Source organism: Conger conger, chromosome 10, assembly GCF_963514075.1.
Source record: "Conger conger chromosome 10, fConCon1.1, whole genome shotgun sequence".
Lineage (NCBI taxonomy): Eukaryota > Metazoa > Chordata > Actinopteri > Anguilliformes > Congridae > Conger > Conger conger.
In genome coordinates this window covers 37,234,313-37,254,538 of record NC_083769.1, presented here as the reverse complement: position 1 = coordinate 37,254,538, position 20,226 = coordinate 37,234,313, and the positions used below count along the sequence as shown (strand labels likewise).

Below are 20,226 nucleotides of genomic sequence, written 5' to 3'. Positions count from 1 at the left end.
TCTGTCTTCTCATCTCAAAAAGAGCCATTAGGCTTCAAGGGTTACTTTGTGGTGTTAATAAATTGACGTTATACAGAAGCATATGCAGTGCGCAGACTCTTTTGAAACTGCGACTTGTTCAAAATGCCAGGGTACTAACTAGAATGAAGGTATTCGCACATATTGCTACGATGTTAAAATTCTTACACTGTCTGCCAGTTGATTTTAGAACTGAGTTTAAGGTGCTCTTATTGGTTTTAAGCTACTTGTGGACTTCCCTGACTATTTAAATGATCTTTTAATGAAATATGTTCCTGCCAGAACCTTCAGGTCCTCAGATTCCCTATTATTAGGCAACCCACAACCGAGGACTAAACCTTACGGAAAGGCTGTGTTCAGTTCAACCCAGACTGTGGAACAAGCTTCCTTTGAATCTGAGGGCTTCGGAATCTGTGGATGTTTTTAAGATAAACTGAAAGACCTACTTCTTCAAATGTGCTTTGTCTTAGGAACTGTTTTCACCTCTTAAACCCCTTCATTTTTAACCTCTTTTTAAATTATTTTTTTAACTTTTCTTGACATTTTATCATTCACAGTATTTTTAGCAATTTATTTTAATGTTATTTATTGCTATTTTATACACTCACCAAGCACTTTGTTAGGTATTTATTATACTTTTAGACTTCTACTGCTATAGCCCATCCACTTAGCTATCATGCATTGTGTGTTCAGCAATGCTCTTCTCCATACCACTGTTGTAATGTGTGGTTATTTGCGTTACTGTCACCTTCCTGTCAGCTTTGACCAGCCTGGCCCTTCTCCTGACTTCTCTCATTAACAAGGCGTTTCTGAATGCAGACCTGCTGCTCACTGGATTTGTTTTCGTTTTTTGGACCATTCTTTGCAAACTCTAGAGAATAGTGTGCGTGAATATCCCAGGAGTTCAGCAGTTTCTGAGAAACTCAAATCACCCTGTCTGGCACCAACAACCATTCCATGGTCGAAGAACACATTCGTTCACCATTCTGATGGTTGATGTGAACATTAACTGAAGCTCCTGACCCGTATCTACATGATGCATTACACTGCTGCCACGCAATTGGCTGATTAGATAACTGCACGAATAAGTAGGTGTAATAAAGAAAAATGTTCCCAATGAAGTGCTCGGCGAGAGTATATTCTACAGTTTCTTACCTCTTTTACTTGTCTGATTATTTGGCTGTCCATTTTTCCAAAAAGCACATTGAATGGCACTCTGTGTTCGAAATGTGCTCTATGAAGAAAGTTTATTATTATTATTATTATTATTATTACTATTATTATTATTATAGGCCTCATTTTGGGGAGATGGCTATAGGACAGTAATAATGTGCTGACAAATTGTAAATTACTTTCATTAAACTGGTCCTGTTGTGCCATGAAGGCACACCTTCACATATTTATTTTTCTAGCACACAAGCAGGAAAACAACATTTTGAGGACTGCGAGATAATTTGTACTCAGTGTATTTGGCTGAATATGCTTATGCTGGTTTTGGTGACATTCATTCAACATAATTTTCTGATTGAATCACTAACCTTCGAAATACATTCTAAATAATGCAACCTTCAAAGACAAATATGCAATATTTTACATGAAAGGGAGAAATGTTTGCAAGTGGAATACCTAGCTATGATAATGAACTACTACTTTATTGTCATTATAAGATGAAAAAGTATATTTTCTACAGACAATGTTGACATCTGATGCTACTATATCCAGAAGGATTAGACAAAACGAGAACAACATTCGATCATTGTCAATCAACAGTCCACTGGTGAGAAGTGGCTAATTTACAGCAAATGGTAAATGGGAAATGTCTCTTCAGTTAATGATATGAATTTGCCAACCATGTTTTGCTCCATTTTATTTGTTTTGGGAAATTAGGCACTGCAACTCTCAGCAAGTTATTAACCAACCACCTTAAAACCACTGGCAAAATTCACTGACAAAATACTGTACTAAAGCAGGGGTTTTCAAACTTTTCTAATCCAGGGACTCCTACCCAGGCTCAAAGGTATCAAGGAAACCCCATCTTGTATTAAAAATGGTTAAAAACCAAATCAATATACAATGGTTATAAAATCCGATCAAGGACCCCCTACAGAAATGTCAAGGACCACCAATTGAAAATGCAGGAAGTAGTCTTCGTTGGTTTCACAAGGACACAACACAGAATAGGATGTCAAAAAAATATAACAAGTACTTCTCATTCTAAATAATTAGAAAGAGTGTAAACCTGCAAGTTTCAACAAAGAGTTGTTGAACTGTGGATTTTCTGGAATAATTTATTTTGCAGAGGAGCTTTCTATCTTCAAGATTGTGACACAGAGCACTGTGGCCTCTGGGACAGTATAACAAGGCTATTGGACAGGCAAACATATTTTTATTTGCTGAATAAAAAGTAATGTTTCATGAGCTCCTTACTATGCACTGTGCACCACTGGCCTCTCCCCCCTCCCCACTTTGAATGAGTCAAAAAGTGTGTTTACAATGATCAAAAATATATATTTTTAAACATTAAAGGAAATAATGATTTGTGTTGATCGGAATAACCTCACATAAAGAGTGAAAGTGTCTGGGACCAGTTGATGTTGCAAGTGACAGAAAAAAGTAGCCAATCTGCGAGAATTTAAAACACTGTTGGTTTTAATCTTGCCCGTGCTTTGTTTCAAATGGCTCTTGTCTCAATTCATGCAGCATCTGTTTGTCTTACACCGGGAATTACGTTTAACCAAGCATCAGTCTATCGTGCCCCGCCCATTACTTGTTTAAACATCTGCAATCATAAACATCACCGCGGAATATCTACTGTCACACCAACTAACCAAATGTCAAACAAAAAAAGTATTGCGATGGCATTTAAAGTTTAGTCCTTGTGATAGTAAAATCAAATAAAACATAGAACAGTCATCTTTTCGGGGTATAACTGGGTATACCTAAAACGTAAATCACTGGAAGAATAATTACAATATGGACCAAAATAGCCTAAAATTACTCAATTAAATAACTGATTGTCTTCACTACTGCCATCTTCCCTCCTTTAAAAACGTAATGACAGTTAGACAGGCACACTTTCAGCAACCTGCTTCAGAATTTACAGTTTCAGACAGTCGTTCAGGTTCTGCAAATACTCCCTTCCACGGGGGAAAGTGCATTATCGTAACACTACACAATGACGGTAATCATTTTGACCCATACACCACGAAAGTGCTAAGAAGAAATACACGTTAATTACTGATTTAGTAAGGATCCTACTACCATTCTTAGCCATATTGTCAATTTCGTATCGAACGGTGGCTAATCGTTTACACCATAACACACAAATAGGCACTGTACAGCATCTAGTGGAGGACTGGAAATAAACTGAGCCAGTTCGTTTTAAATGATTTGCCTGCACCTACAGAGATTAAAATTAGATCACGCTGAAAAGTTGTATGGTTTTCTTCAGATCTACTCAATACTAAGACTGGTGCAGAAAGATATTTTTTTATTATTAACGAACAAGTAATAACAACGTCCATATGATGCTGAATCATCTCATGCACACGTGCACTACCCAACACATATCATCACCGAAATTGGATTAACTACTTGATCAGCATCCACCCGTTAACACAATACTCACAAGCCAGGAACCGGAAGCCTTTGGAATGAAGCCGGGATGCAGCCTTCAGAATTCGAATGCGGAGCAAAACCACACCGGCGTCCCCGTCACGTGACGACACCCGTAGAATACTGTGAGCACCGCCGCGACAGAAGGGGAGGAATGGAAGCAAGCGTGTCGCTCAGCCGATCGAGTTTAACTAGCGTGGCAGCTTTCTATGCAACCGTTTGCATGTGCCCTCTTGGTGCAAATATACCGAACCATAAACGACATGGATTATTTAGAAAGAAAAACAACAATACTTCATGTAATAATTGTTTACGGCGTATACCTCGAGGCAAACGATAACATTAGCAAATGCCTTGATTTAGTAAGTAACCTGCAAGTAAAGGATCGGGCAAAGCTCCGTCGTAAAAAGAAAAAAAAGAAAGAAGACTCCTCCCACACCACTGACGTGTGTCTTTGTACGCCTCTTGTCCGCTGTAAATACTCCACTAACTAGGCCACCCGATAAGTTAATTTTACTTTTTTGTTTTATTTTGTCGGCTTAAGAGCAGTTTATAGTAGCGTACATGGCGATCGTGTAGCTGTTATGCGATACAAATTACAGTTGAACTAGGAATCTAGTTTTCGTATTTCAAACCAAATATAGGCCAAGTTTGATTTAGTTGGAAATAGGCTCATTTTGGAATTAAAGTTACATCAGGTTACATAAAGCTATATCAGGAATTGCAATAAAACTAATATACGAACGTTAACGTCGCTGCACCCATGTAACAGATAACCCCCAAATAGCAAGACCGGATCTGTGCCCGTACCGGTTGATTTCGGGCCAGAATAGAGTTAAGATCCGGCCCTGAGACGCTTGCTTATTTTATTTTTAAGTTTATTTTATCTAAGTTTATTTTTTAGTCACCGCAAAAACATATGCGCTAATTAGTCCTCCCGTAGCCACCATAAGAAAAAAAAAAAAAAAAACGAGTGCTCTGAACTTTAAATCTTTTGGTCTTTTAAAATTTTCACAAAACTAGGGTCACAAAAATAGGTCTCCAGGACATTGCAATTAGAAAGTCGACTGCGTAGCAGTGCATAGGCTACTTTGTTAGTATACTGGAATTATGAAATCCCGAAGTGGCGCTCGTTTTCTGTAGCCTACTACATGCATTTGTTTTCAAACTCGCTACAAAACGTTGTGCTAAAACAGACCTTGTTGCTCATTCTCACTCCGCAAGCCAGCTGCTCATTCTTATAACGATATAACCCACTAGTTAAGTTATTGCACAGGACAACTTGACTAAATAACAAATGGAAGGAGCACACAGACTGCAAGCACCCAGATTAGGCTCTGTATAATTTTTCTGCAGTCTACAGTATAACCTGTCAACTAAAGACACCTTGTGCCAGTGAAAATTGTTAACCTCAAAATTCTACATTACTCCCTTCCGGGGTGATTTCAGATGATAGCCTATTTGCTAATCGGGCAATGGTGCCATATTCTTATAGCCTATTCTTAGTTGCTGCATCCAAAATGGCCAAGTATCACCACCATTGTCCTACAATCCTTGTGTCGTTTAGTCTTGTTGGCATGGATACTACCTCAATCAGCGGGTGGTGAGCATGCAGCGAGAATGCATGTAGGCTATAACATTTTATAAAAATATTGGTTAATTGGGAATTCATTTCCCATTTCAGATTTCTTGGATTAACATAGGCTAGACTCAACATGTTCCGAACACCGATTTAGCTAATGGTGTTCCCGAACAGTGCAACTTTCACGACGAATAAATAAGAAATTAGGCCCTACTTGTTGATCAGCTTTGGTTTTTGTGTTTTCCGTTTTCATCAAAAAAACCTTTTAGGTTTGACTTTTCAGTAACCTACGCGATCCATTTCAGCATACAGTGACAAGGTAAAGGTGCTCCCTGTGACAGTGTGGTGGGGAAGCTGTTGCTCAGGAGGCGCGAAGGCTTATAGCTATAACTCAGCCAAAAGTGTTCCTTTTAAAATTATTCACGCAAGGACACACGTCGTTTTATATACTTTTTTTAATCACTTTTTAATTAATGTTATGATTAACCAGATAAAGACTTATAGATTTGCCTGCATAACAGTGCAGAACTGTAGTAGTTGCTTCAGGTGCTGTTCACAACATTGTGAGCTAACACGGTCTTCCGAACACGTGTAGTTATTTGTCTTTTTCGCGATAAATATTAGTCTAATTCACATCTACACAACTACAATTGAACTGACGTTAAATTAAAGCGGCCGCTATTCCAGGTTCCGTTCTGTTCTTTTCGGTGTATGCCCTTGAAGACTGTACTAAACAGATTGATTATTCCCGTGAATAAATCCTCTTTCTGCAGTCTCTGTACTATCATAATCCAAGTATAACCTCCTCTACAATCATCCACACCCTTGATAACACTGGGCAAAGAAGGGTCAAATAAACAATCATAAGCAATGCCTGTGTTAAATTTAAAAAAAATATATAAATACACCTGCCACCATTACTTTTAAAGTTCACTTTAAAGCATAGGGGACTGTGGCATCCCATAGCTTACTGTTTCACTGGGCTAAATGAGATGAGAACACACATAAAGAAAATATGGCTGAAACCGCAAACTATGCTCTATGTAGTTAACTAACAGAACAACTTCATATTACTTGATGTGTATTACTTCATATAAAAATATGCTGGAAATGTATCCATATTTTGTACTTGGGCGGCATTGGCTCAGGCGGTAAGAGCAGTTGTCTGGAGGGTTGCTGGCTCGATCTCGCCCTGGGTGTGTCCCTGAGCAAGACACCTAACCGCCAAACACCCCTGATGAGCTGGTTGGTGCCTTGCATGACAGCCAATCGCCGTTGGTGTGTGAGTGTGGGTATGAATGGGTGAATGAGAAGCATCAATTGTCCAGCACTTTGGATAAAGGCACCATATAAATGCCAGCCATTTACCATTTATACTCGCTTATTTAGCGGATGTGATGACTCGCACAGAAAACCCTCAACATTTTTAGGTAGTCCATCACCATTGTTAGCTTACTCACTAGAATGTAACACCTCATTCAAGTTCTCCAATCAGGAGACATCCTTCCGTTGCATGCCTTGTTGTTATTATTCCCTGTAATACAAGTTACACAGCATGATACTTTCATTTTAATGGCAGTAATTATTTTTCTGAAATATCTGCTTGTTTGCTAGCTCGCCAGCACCACCTACAGCTAACTCTTTATATCTGCAAACTAGCTAGACAACAAGGTGTAATTAGAACAATAAGGGTTAGCTAGCTAGAAGTAGCTAACGAATAACCTTCTTTTTTTAATTTGCTTGTTTTACAGTTAACTAACAGCAACACTGCAGCTGCTAGCTGAACTACAGGTAGCTAGCTAGTAGTGATGTAAGAAACTCACATTTATTCAAATAATCAGTGGATGGTATGAACAAATAATGGATTGTTGGGATATGTAACCATGTCTTGAACTTCAGTCAAAACCTCATTATGTTATTAGAAGTCTCACACGTACAGAGGTTAATGACCTCAGACCATAAACTGTGCACACACACTGGAGGCACAAATTCCAAAATCAATAATACGGAATCTTGAATTCCAACATTAATTTTAAAATACTTGTTTATTTCAATGAAATGTCTTTAAACTTACCCCCGAAATACATGGATGCCACAAAAAACGATTTCATGTATTGACGTCATAAACAAATAATTGATTTTGATTTGATTTTTCAGTCCCATCCTTACTAGCTAGATAACACTGGATTTATGATAGTGGGAGCCAACATTAGCTAACTAGTTATAGGGGCCTACAGCCTAATGGCTAAGGTGCTTGACCTGGAAGGCCTTAGGCAAGACCCTTAACCCCACATTGCTCTGGGGGGGATCAGCCCCTCCCTAGTATAATCAAAGTAAGTCAGACTTTGGATAAATGTGTCTAATGTAATGTATGTAATGTAGGTAGAAGTAACCAAACTTTGCACTGACTAACTTTAAATAAACAACATTGGCTATTAGGAATTTACTAATTTATTGCAGTATAGTAAACAGTGGTGTCTCTACATTACCACTAGTTGGCGGTATTGTGTTCTTCTCTCGTTGACTTTATCGTCTCTGACGCACTGCAGTTCAAATAAGAAAATGTGTTTTGAATTCAACCTTAGATGGATATTATCCCTAATTCCTCTTTTAAAATGCACTCAACAGTAATAAAAATTGTGTATGCATTCTATACTCATACTCATATAGCGCTTGATGCTGCCAATAACCCATAGCCATTGCAGTATATTCTGCGCATTTCATAACGGATTTTCTATGTTGGCTCGTGAGGCCCGATCATCTCGGCCCGTCTGGTAACGCCCACATAAAGGTTAAGTGCTGGTCGCAGAAATCAAAGCTAAGTGTCAATTGGCTAGCTGTCTGTAGATAATCTCATAGTAGTTCTAGCTGCAGTAGCCTGGTTATGTTATAACTAGGATACTTTCTTAGTCTTAGCTTCGCTGTAGCTTAATATATATATATATTACAGTTTATCCAGAGTGGTTCCACAGATCTTCCAACGGGATGTGGTAGGCTAGATTAATTTGGTTAAATCCTTTGAAATTAGGCCTACCCATTTTTACGTTTTTAGCTAGACGTACAAGATGCGGTGCTTTTGTAAATGTCACCACAGGAAGTAGGATTAATTAAGAAAATGAGTATTTAGAGTGTGAAAAAAAATAGCTTTTACCAGTGACCACAGATTTAGCCAAAAAAAAAATTTGAGGACAGACACTTTAAATTAGGCAATCTACTCCAAATGACCACAGCACTGCACAAAAGACAACCACCCATTGTTGGTATACTCCAAACAATCTCCAGGTTCTTTGTTTTATCTCACACTACACTATTACCGGAGCCAGAATAATTTTGCTCCAAGCATTTTGTTCCGTTTTGAATCTACTGACACCTTAAAAGTTTGCCTTTTAAAAGCAAAGCCTACTAATTTACACTCCTGTTTGACTTCCTTTTCCTGCAGTGAATGATGGCAGTGGTTGGTTCATGGGCTGGTTTGTCAGTCCCTGTCAGTAATCTGATAGCACAGTATCTCACTTCAGTCAATTTTGTGGGCGAACAAACACATTGTCTTGAGCCCCCGTCTCCATGAAATCTGACTTAATGAAGCAGGTGGACTTTTCAGAGCAGCCAAGTAGTACATAAAAATGAATGAGTTTTACAGGTTCTCGGTTCTCAATCCATTGAGCTCCTTGAACGATAGCAATAGCTTGAGCGGCCAACACAAACCCATTCACATGACGTCACAACCTAGCTTGTTTCAAGATAGCTGCGCCATAGTGGCGGAAAAGCAAATGGTTTGTTTTCTGGGGGGGAATACAGGTTCATTTCAATGCAGGACCATACCTCAATGGAGTTATGAGCTCCAGCAAGTCCACCAAAGCTTTGTGTCAAAAAAAGCTTGGATCAAATCCGGACAGTGCCAATGCCAACTGTAGCTAGTAGCTCCATCAGGCGATACGCAACAGGCAATTTTTTCTCCTAGGGTAAGGGGGGCGTGTTCATTGCCATCTAATGCCCCCTGCTGGCCTGTGGACTGCATGCAAAAGCTGCATATGAATGGTCTATCTGAGAGTTTAGCTGTAGTCTGCAGTGTGAAAAGGCGTTGCTGGAGACACCATGAGTTCTGGAGGAGAATCATCCATGTCGACACTCTCCTGAATCGGCAGCTGAGTTCTTGTACGAACATGGTTTCAGCTGCAGAAGATTGGCCATTCCGAAACTGGGGTACCCATCATTGTACCCTGTATGAGAAAGTTGGCTGGTCCTCTCTATCAGAGATGTGGTAAGCACGGGTATTTATTTCTTTACAAAACACTTAAATTACCATCTTGCATTAGAACTCAGTGAAACATAGAAGAATCAGTCGGAACATATCAAACTCGTCATGACTGACTCCCGCTCCATGTACCTACAGTAAATTCTGGGTTCACAAAAAACGCATTGATATTGTCTGCGCCAAACTCATGGAATAAGCTGCAGAGCACTTTAAAAATGGATAGTCTTATAAATCATCGGCAGATGTTTATCTCAATGGGATTCACCTGAATAAGTTTAAACGTCTCAACCAACGCAAGCCAGTACTCTGGGACACACTGTCAACATTGTTTTAAAACATTTTAACAATGTTGACACAGCACCCCAAATACAGTGTGTTTTTGTGTGAATAAAAACAAATAAATAATAACTGGTAGGTAGACTGCTATCAATGGCTCATTTATCATAGCTATAGCTACATGATAAAATTTGAGCTTTGTGAGGCAGTTCAGTGATAGATAATACATTTAAAGGTTAGCTAAGCTAGCTATGTACCAAACTGTGTTTATAGCTAGCTATCACACTATACATCCAAACCGCAGTTTTGACATAAAGCGTGATAGCTAGTAAACAAAAAAGGATGAAATTAATCATCAATTAATCTTTTTTTACCTTCATTCTTTCCTCAAGTAAATCCCCATAAAAACGGCTTTACTTATTATTAGTTACTAATTATTCCTAAAATTATTATGCAACATGTCCAGCCTGTGACATAAGTTTTTGGTTTTGAGATAAATGCTACTCTCTTCAGACACATCACAGGCAATCTTCCAGTAATACTACCTTGTGCCTGTGTGTGTCTAAGAAGTCTGCTTAAAGCAGTATTTGACATTGATGTATCCTGGATAATCTTGCAGATCAGCTGAATGAAAATTGTGAATTAACCTATTTGTGAATTTAAGAATGTGAGACTGTGATGTTATTGGCAGAAAATAAAGACTCAATGTGCTAACTATTAATCTACTAAAACATCTAGCATCTAGAAAATCTGTATACAAATCTGGCTTACCCATGTTAAACATATTTCTACAAAGTGCAATATTACTGAAAAACACAAAGTAAAACTAGTGTGGTATTCATTCTGATTTAATTTTCTAATATCACCACTGGTCATGTGTTCTCCATTGTATTTGAAATCTCATGGTTCAGAATGTACTATGGCTCCTAAAGTGTCTATGGGCCCATCACAGGTGAAAGATGCACAGCGACGTCAGTGATTTGTTGGGACCCCCTCGGGATGTCCTCGGAAAGCATGATGATCATAGTATACGCACAACTGTGCACGTTCAAACCGGTTTTAAATTTAGGTCAAAGAAAAGTATGTGACCTGATTGCGACTGCCTCCACAGGGTCTGGTTGTAATGCAAACTCTCAACGGTTAGTTACGATATCATTCTATTGTAAATGAATTAACTCCTACCGTTGTCATCTTTGTGTACAGACCGAATTGTTGTGACTCATCTTCAATATGCATTTAAAAAACAAAGTGATACTTCATTTCTAAATAAGATAATGAATATGCAACAAAAGTTCATGTCCATGTCAACTTCCTAAATAATGAAAATCCCTCAACGCCTTATTAATATTGCTATGATGTACTGAACTAAATGCACTTCGTAATTAATTATGAATATGCAAAACCGTTACATAAATAGCTACAGAAATTATAACAACGTCTGTAGCTGATCATTACATATCCGTATAATAATGTAGCAACGTAGTTCAACGGTAGTCATTTCCGTCTGTATCTAACTGACCGAGCTGGGTGCGCAGCGTAACTCAATCCTGAAGCCCACATCCCTACGTTACCCTCCCCCACTGCTCTGCACTCCCCTCGTCTGTTTCTCTGCCCGAGCTCGACGCGAGATTGTTCGCTACTGAAAAACGATTGTAAATGCCGACCGAGCTCTGGTCAGAAACTCGCCGTTTCCTATTTTTCAGTGGTCTCTGTTTCAAATCTGCGTTTCGCGTGTTTCTGCTAGGAACGCGTCGTTACTTCAGATCCCTCGCAGAGGAATGTTGTCACTACAGCAACCAGAAAAAAATCATAAAAAAAGAACGAGGCAGCTACTTACGCAGCACGTCTCCCTCCATCGGGCCCATCGTGTCTCGTCTCGCTCGTCGACTCTCAGCGCTCGTTCTGTTTTCTCGTACGTAATGATAACTGAGCATGTGCGCAGCGTTAGGTCGCCGTAGGAACAATAGCTAGCTATATTAGCTAAAATCACACTGCCAAAAGTAAAATTATACACAGTGCCTTAATGTGGGAAAAACCACGACCCAACTCAACTCTTTTAAGCACGCTGTACGTGGAAAGCCGATGCAAAATGTTATTATCAGCGACACCAAAGATCGAGTAGGACAGCAATGATAAAGTCGGGTACAAGAACGGAATTTCGTAAATCCGGTGCTTGTCGCTCATATCGAGCGAGCACATATTTTGGAGATTGAATTGCTCATTCCAAAAAAATCGGACTAAGTTTTTTTTAAAGTCCATTGCATGGAACAAACTTACAACTATATATAGATTATCTGTCGCCGTATCGCATAACTAGGCTCGTATTGTCTCGTATCGTCTGTTCACTCGTATCGTCTGTTCACATTTGACTGCGAAACGTGTTCGAGCCTAATGGTTCAAATGGAAACGGAATTTTGTGCGATCCACGTAAAATGGCTAGCAGGCGTTCACTACCAATCTTCTATGTTTTTTATACATAGAAGTTCAACTAACTCTAAAAACAATCTTACTTGACGTAAAATAGTCTTTCAGTATAGGCTACCGTGTGGGCCCCACTCTGAGCTAAATAGCGTATTCATTCATTATATGGATGTAATTGTAATTGGCTGTGTCAGGGGAAGAATATAACCAAACTTAAATGTATTGATACACGGCTTTTTTTGTCTCGGATAATTTTGGCCTTATATAGAGGCTTGGGATGTTCTCTAATGCAGGAGAGGGCAAGCATCGATCATTTTGTGGTGGAATAAAAATGCAGCACATGCACAACCCCGCAGAAGACCAGCCGGGTTTCTAAGGTCTTAGCTGGCCACAGCTGGTCTGTGGATGGTCAAAGCTGGTGGCCAAACTTGTGGATGAGCTGACTATAGGTTGGCCAGCTGGTCAACCAGCTAAAACCAGTGTCAAAATTACAGTTTTAAACCAGCTTAAACTGGTTTAAGCTTGAATTTTCAGCAGGGAAACCAGTCACGATCTTGATATAGTTGAGGTAAGGGATAAAAACAGTGGGAGGTTGTTTGACAGTGATCCAAAATGTCCACATGAATAAACCCATTTGACTGAATCCAACCTGGGTCAAATACATTGTTTTGGATTCAAATAGTCTACTTTTCTACAGTGAGCTACGCTGGAACCTACAAAATACAAAAAGTGCAAACCCCACCTTCTGGTCCTCTTCGTTGGCTTAATTGCACCCAGGGGTGGATCTACCAGTTTCAAATTAAACAGGCACACGACTAATAGGGCCCCTGGCTACTGATGCATGATGCATTTTATGTTGGGGGTTGGGGGTGGGGGGTGGGTCAGAGAGGGGCCCTACGGCACTTTGAAACGGCCCCCAAGTCATCAGATCCACCCTTGCAGATCCGCCCCAGGCAAATCCAAAAGAATTACATATTTGACCCAGGTGTGAATGTACATCCTAGTTGGTGGGGAGAGGACTCGCTGGAACCATATTTTAATGAAGGCCTCTAAAAATTTGATATTTGCCTCATTCCAAATATCCATATATATACTATTACAAAATGGCTTAGACAGGCAGACTAAGACATAGATGAGGAGGAAACATCGGATGAGGAAGAAATTAGCCCATAATGGCATACATAGCTTTTGTCCCTGAGCAAGACACCTAACCCCCAAATGCTCCTGACGAGCTGGTCGGCACCTGGCATGGCAGCCAATCGCTGTCGGTGTGTGAGTGTGTGTATGAATGGGTGAATGAGAAGCATCAATTGTACAGCGCTATATCAATGCCAACCATTTACCAACCATTTCATTTTTCAGAGAAAAAACAATGGGTTATTTAGCACTGGCCGAGGTTACTCATTCTAAACAATACTGATAACTATCTAGGCCAAAAGCCATACTTATAAGGTCATCAAAGGCTAAATTTAACGTTTGTCCATATTAGCTAACAACAAGAAATTCGAAAATAAAAGGTTAAATATAAACCAATTTGAATGGTGTAGCCAGAACATTTCTCAATAGATTTACTAATTTCTTATTGAGACATTTTGGGCAATGTGGTTAGCCTAGCCTATTGTTCTCGAGCCTGAATGAGAAGTTGCAACTGTGGGTGGAATTTGGTAGAAAATTCGACACACGTTCTGGACAAAATGGGACTTTACCTAAAATAGGATAATGGTTCTATGATCAAATTCTACACGATGAAGGAAGAGATGTAATAAGTCTATTGGCGGACATGTGGCCATGTCGCCTCCATTTTGTGTGGCATCCTGCGTTTTACTAGGCTAATATTTTCTAAATATTTTTGCCTTCATGGCTTTTGATCACTGCTAACCCATATGCGAAATCTGTAAAAACAGTTCAAGCAGTTTTAGGGAATTAAATAAGGTGCTACCATTTCGTTCACAATCGCAATATCTAGGGTCCAGCACAACGGGGTCGGGGAGTCAATGTGCTTGTTGTTGCAAAAAAACAAAAAACAAATTGTGGCTTTCAATGAGCTAGATGGCCTCTTGGTGCGTATTTAAGGCTCCATTTTCAAATTTAGCCGTTTATTTTCGAAAAATGTGTGGTAAGCAACAGCGTGATCAGACCTTCGCCAGGGAACAAAACGTGGTATAAGCGCGAGTGTCCAATGTAGCCTATATGACCCGGTGGCTCCTGAAAATCCTTTATATAGAATCTTGAATGAGTTTGCACGCTGAATAGCCTCTCTCTATTCTATAGGTTGGACTCAAAAGTAACAATTTTAGAAGCAAGCTACTTATACCTACCATACAGGGTAACGAATGTAAGTTTTCTGGTTGTGTTTAAACAAACATGTTTCAGATCGACTGACTATGGAAGCCCCGCCACAGAAAAACAGCTGCCTTAATCGCGACTTAATTTATCGCAATTGGGACTTTCTTTTTCTATGGCGGAAACTGGCCGCAACTTAACTCTTTAGGTGTAAGATCATAATAGAATGTTCTGAACTGAACATTAATGCTGATGTAACAATTGCTACTGGTAGCTGAAAGAGTTCGGGAACACGGACTTCCTTCTGAAAAAAATAAAATAAAATAAAAATCCAAGAAACCAACTCTTCAAAGTAACATTGAAGAGTTACGACTTTTTCGAAGTCTTCTTCCAGTTTTTTAAGGACAGACTTGTCACTTGCCGAGTTTATGATTTCTGCGGAATACGTGTTTTCAAATAAATATTTTTTTACATTTATGTTAATTATACGTCTTTTACACACCGCCAACAATTTAATTACACGGTACACTATCTAACGGGGGGGGGGGGGGGAATCTATAGACTGCCATGCATAGCATATGTAATGTAGTAGCAGGCACTCTACGCTAAAATAAACACTCGATGAAAGACACGATCATCGTAATAGTTAAGGACCACGTATCCTACAACCAATTACAGGGTAAAAATGATCACAACACACCACAATCCGTAAACATCCATAACCTATATAAGCGACATACATATTTCAGCCAGTACCTACAGTCAGCACCCTTGATAAACAATTGAGAAAAAAGGCTGCATATAACAAACAACACGGATAATAATCTATAAGTTTACAATAACATTTGACTTAGTTGAGTTATTCTCAGTTCAAAAGGAACTTATATTGTATCATTCCATCACTTCTTGTATAAAAATGAGGCAACAAGCATGCAAAATCCCTTTGTCATCCATCAGCATGGTACAAACCAAAGTGTCAATTCAAGAGACTGATCATAATTGACTGTCTGGCAATGTACAAAAAATACACAAATGGTAAGGGCAATAATAAATGAAAAAGTAAAACATGGAATGGTTCCAAACTTGCCAGGAAGAGGACACACATGCACATGGTGAGGGAGGCAATACAGAGCCCAAGGATTATGTTTTAAGAATTGCAGAATCTTTTGGTCACCAAGTCTCAAAAAGAACCATAAAGTACTACCTCCATACCAACATGCTCCTTTGAAGGGTGGCAAGAAGAAAGCAGAACGAAGTGTCTGGAGTTTGCCAAACGTCATTAGAATTATTACCGGAAGAGAATGCAATGCAGAATTTCGCATTTTGGACATACACCCCATCAGCATGCCATGAAAGAGGAAGCATATAAGGAGAAGCACCTCATACCTACTGTCAAATATGGAGGTGGGCCATTGATGTTTTGCTGCCAGTGGTTCAGGGGCACTATTTAAGATCAGTGGCATGATCCATTCAAAATACCAGGAAATTTTGGCAGAAAATCTGGTCTTCTCTCCTAGGAAGCCGAGACTTTGTCAGAAATGGATTTTCCAGCAGGACAATGACATATATAAAAATCCACACAGAAATTGTTAAATGAAAACAACATCCATGTTCTGCATGGAGGAATGGTCAAAAATCCCTCCAAATGGGTTCTCTAACCTTATCGCAAATTATAGGAAAAGACTCATGACTGTCATCTTTGGCAGGGGTGGGTGCGCAAATTATTAAACCTTGTTTTTTTGTGGAAATTAATTTAAAAACGAACTGTGTTTTATTAGAAAAAAATGTAAGACTTTGGTTGATTCTGTTGAATCATTAAAAAAGCACCCTAAATGTTGCACAATATTTGTTTTTAGTTTTATGTATTTTCGTGCATATTTACCAAGGGTGGCAACAATTCTGGGGCTGACTGTACATGCTCAAACCATGACAACCCACCACCACCATTCTTCACAGATGAGGTGGAATGCTTCAGTTCTTTGGAAGTGCCTTTTGGCTTCCACTGTTGCTCTTGACTTCAGACTCATTTTAGGATGGCCAGGTTACAGTTTGCTTCTCAGCCATACTGTTTTTGCAGATAACTAGTGGTTTGCAGTGTAGCCTCTCAGTTAATGTAGAGGTGTTCCTTGGCCTACAAAGGGTTTTCTTTCTTCTTAAGGATGTACCAAACAGTTGGTTTGGCCTATGTCTCTGACATTCTTTTCTTATTTCTCAGCCTCATAATGGCTCCCTTCACTTTCATTTGTACAACTCTGGTCCTCATGTTGACAAATTCCAATGACAGAATCTAGAAAGTCTAGAACCAAGACTAGATACTGAAAGCTCTTTTATATCTGCACTAAGAAAACGATTGAACACACCTGGGGGGGTGGGGGGGTGGGTGGGCTGGGGGATCTAGTAGGCCTACCCTTGAAATTAAAACTCATACCTCAGATGGTTTAAAATTATATGCTGCCATCCATCAATCATTGCTCATAATTATCTGCACAACCAATTTTTTTGGCAGACCTAATATAGGCATGGTTTGAAGTATTCTTTGTGAAGTGAATATCATTCTTAAAGTAATTCATTTTAATTGAAAGTAACTGTTATGAAAGACCCAGTGGAATGAATATGCATGGAGAATGGAATTTTCAGACGTGCTCTTGTGTTTAGAAATTTAGAACTTTACATTAACGCTGAATGACTGCTTTAACTGCAAGAGGAAAAGTGATTGCCTAAGGTCCTTATAAACAGCTAGCAGAAAATACTGAAATGCAAATCTTAGAAAGCTATGTTATTTTGTCACTATTTGAATGCAAACTACGCAAATTATATTAAATGTTTTTAAATACAATCTTGTAAATAGTACAAAGACTTAAATATTAATTAATTAATTCATTCATTCATTATTCTAACCTGCTTATCATGAACAGGGTCGCAGGGGGGCTGGAGCCTACCCCAGCATACATTGGGCGAAAGGCAGGAATACACCCTGGACAGGTCGCCAGTCCATCGCAGGGCACACACACCATTCACTCACACACTCATACCTATGGGCAATTTAGACTCTGCCATCAGCCTGACCTGCATGTCTGTGGAGTACCCGGAGGAAACCCACGCAGACACGGGGAGAACATGCAAAATCCGCACAGAGAGGCCCCCGGCCGACGGGGATTTGAACCCAGGACCTCCTTGCTGTGAGGCGGCAGTGCTACCCACTGCACCATCCATGCCACCAAGACTTAAATATGTACAGCATAAATAGCAATTTGTCAATATGCAATAATTGTAATATGTTAAAACATATCTACTGTACATTATCCTTTATTTTTCAGTTTTGGTGATTTTAGCAACATCTGGTGTTTTCACAAGTACAATTCCGGAGCCCATGGACTGCTAATTTGTCTTAGAAGATAATCAAGCTGTAGCGTATTTTGGAGAAAGAATACTTCCTAAAGACAACCAACAATGCTATCTGATACGGTAATATTGAGCAACACATCAAGTCTCATTTTAAAGACACTTTTTGGATTTTAGACACTTGCTTCCCCATTCGTCATGCAAGTTCCTGTGCCTGCATCCACGTATTTGAATATGTGGCGGGAATGTCAAACCTGAAAACAGCAACTCTATAGTGGTGCAAGCGAACACATTGAATCGATATTGTTACAAAAATGTCATCATGATAAGGTATGAAGGTTATTTTTTTAGAACCTTTACATTCCATTTGGAATCCTCTTGTCAGATTGGGAATCAGTCAATATATGAAATTAGTTTTTGTTACATAAGATGAATTTAAATACTTAAGTTTGAAATTATTTATTTGTGGGATAAATAGTTGAATGTTAAAACAAATATTGTGTTTAGTTGAACATGTTCTAATACTTGGAAGAGAACCATGATTAAGAGTGGGAAAGCACACTTTCTATTTAAATATAAAACCGCATATATATTTACATTTTAGCAGCTTTAATTTACAATCAAATTGTGAATATACAGTGGGCTCCTGAATTATTGGCACTCTTGATAAATATGCACAAAAATACTGTAAACTGAAAAATAATAGTTCATACTGTAAATACTGTAAGCTTTAAAGTAGTGTGCTTTATTAATGATTTAATGAAATTCTTGAATTTTTCGAGTAATAAAATATCTCCCCAAAAAACAGGTTTCACAATTATTAGCATTAAATTATGGTCTCATCAGACCAGAGCATGCTCTTCCAGGCATTATTCCAGTTACTGGCAAACTGGTGCTCAGCAAGGGCGGTCTTCAGGTCACCCCTCCAGAATTCTTATGGAGGTGCCATTTCATGGTTCTTTTTTAGTGAATTGGTGACCCAAAGATGCAACCAATTACTGCAATTCTTAAAGTGTGATCCTTGGGTTCTTTATGGCCTCCCTCACCATCTACCTCACTGTTCGTGGGGACAATGTGTACTTGTGTCCTCTTCAAGATTCCAACCATTCCATATGGTTTACATTCTGTATTATTGTCCTTACAGTGCTAAGTGCTATGTTTAACAGTTTATGTATTTTTTACCCATTGCCAGACAGTCAATTACCATATGTAATGTGACAAATTAAGTACAATTTCACTTTTATTTTATTTTTATTTTGATAGGGGTCCAACCATTTTAACACCTATGGTTTTCTGAATTTATTTTTATTTTGAATTTTTAAACAGGAAATGTATTGAAATAAAATGAGCCTTTTTCTTAATTTATATTCAGGGTGCAAATAATTTTGGAGCCCACTGTATTTACTGAAGTACTTCAGGTAAAGTACTGTGCTCAAGGGTTCAATGGCAGTATCCTAATTCCTTTTGGCCCAGATATGTACAGTGGTATGACAACCTATGAACTTTGCCTCAAGATTGAAATCATATCCTATTGTGTTGAAGCCTGTGGTTTACACCCATAGATGTTTAATTACAAGACTAGTTCAATTACACCACTAGCAAAAATACACAACTTGGGATTCACTAAAGCACAGCAATGACTGGTCACTCTCTCTGCTACCTCTTCATGAACAATTTATCTGGTATCTTTTCATTTGATAAATACAAATACAAATATAAAATACAAATCACATGAGATGGCACTGCATCTGTATTCCTTTATTTTTTTTTGTCCATTGTATTTTAGATCCAGAGACAAAAAAATGTAATGCAAAATTCACATACAAACAAACTTCAGAGACTTGCTGATTTATAGACACAAAACCTGCATACAATGGACAGAATTCCAAAAGTGTTTGTGTGTAAAAACCATTCACACCTTTGCACCAAAGGACACAGACAGAGCACTACTATTCCTACACAAACATTTCTGTCAAGGATCAAGGGTCACGAGAGTTGAATTTAAAAAACCTATCCAGACATATGAGATTAGAAAAACCTTTGACAATTTTCCCAGATGCAGCTACAACACTTGTTCATTATTTCTGGCATAGTAGACAATTCTGTAAGCATCATTCTTAACACCATATGGAAGTTTGTGTTTTTAATGCCTCCTCTTGTCACAAGAAAATATCAAGTGTGCACTGAGAGGGAAACAGATACCCTATTAGGAATAAACTAATAAAACAAGTGTTTAAAAGAAAGACACTTAAAAGAAAGACATCTTAAGCAACATGTATAACTACAGGGCGGTTGCAGGACTATATGCAATTATATATATATATGTACATAAAGGTAAAATATCCACAAGTAGTTAATAGAGCACAATACAGAGGGCAGAGCTGAATAAAAATCCAAGTCTTTCCAACACAGTCTGTTCTCTGTATCAGCTCTG

The 20,226-nt window shown here is 38.7% G+C and overlaps 1 protein-coding gene across 6 annotated transcripts in view; it reads right to left on the bottom strand.

Moving 5' to 3' along the window:
* Positions 1-11,680, bottom strand: part of mbd1a (methyl-CpG binding domain protein 1a) — a 36,440-nt gene extending 24,760 nt beyond the window's left edge. For 5 of the 6 annotated variants that reach the window (XM_061258532.1, XM_061258533.1, XM_061258534.1 and 2 more), the window contains exon 1: positions 11,584-11,680. The gene's annotated coding sequence lies outside the window, so the exon portion shown is untranslated. The remainder of the gene's footprint in view (positions 1-11,583) is intronic. The other variant, XM_061258538.1, reaches the window with a different exon arrangement.
* Positions 11,681-20,226: the final 8,546 nt, after the last annotated feature.